Here is a 584-nt window from a genome sequence, read left to right as displayed (position 1 = left end):
TTTTTGCAAATGCTACTGCACCTCTTTTAGTGTGGGTTTCTGAGCTGGACTGCTTTAGCCTCGCCCTCTAAACTCCACCAGGGTGGGGTAGTTACTGAGAAAGTACCATCTCCAGTTTTCTAACTCTTAGTATTTTCTTTAATATCGCGTTGTTTTTTTTTTCAAGTGCGAGTGTGGGAAACTGATGACCTGAATCTTATGGTAGATTGAAAGCTCTGGAGTTGTTCTATGAGCACTTCCTTCATGAGATCTCCCCACCCCCTTTCTCACCAAAGAGTACCCTACCTGGTTTTTGCTGCTATTGCCCAAACTGGAAGTCTCCTTCAAATATCTCTTTAAAAGCGTATAAATAATGCCAATTCACATGGAGCTCACCAGATAGGATATATAAAAATCACATTGACAACATGTGTGGGAAGAGATGGTGGGAAAACACCACATCGTCAGAAAAACAAGACCAGGGGCAGACTGTTGAATAGACCAACATTCATCTCATATGCAAGTTCATGCTGCAACTATAGAAAATGAAAATAAGTCTGTGAGAGCCTGAATTTGAAATTGAACATATCTCATCCAAATTTAAG

The 584-nt window shown here is 40.4% G+C and overlaps 1 protein-coding gene across 1 annotated transcript in view; it reads right to left on the bottom strand.

Moving 5' to 3' along the window:
• Nucleotides 1-584, bottom strand: part of LOC102833773 (olfactory receptor 10AG1-like) — a 30760-nt gene that overhangs the window by 3399 nt on the left and 26777 nt on the right. The window lies entirely within an intron of this gene.

Source organism: Chrysochloris asiatica, unplaced genomic scaffold (assembly GCF_000296735.1).
Source record: "Chrysochloris asiatica unplaced genomic scaffold, ChrAsi1.0 scaffold00535, whole genome shotgun sequence".
Classification (NCBI taxonomy): Eukaryota; Metazoa; Chordata; class Mammalia; order Afrosoricida; family Chrysochloridae; genus Chrysochloris; species Chrysochloris asiatica.
Note: the sequence above shows the minus strand (reverse complement) of the source record. Positions and strands in the feature narration are given on the sequence as shown.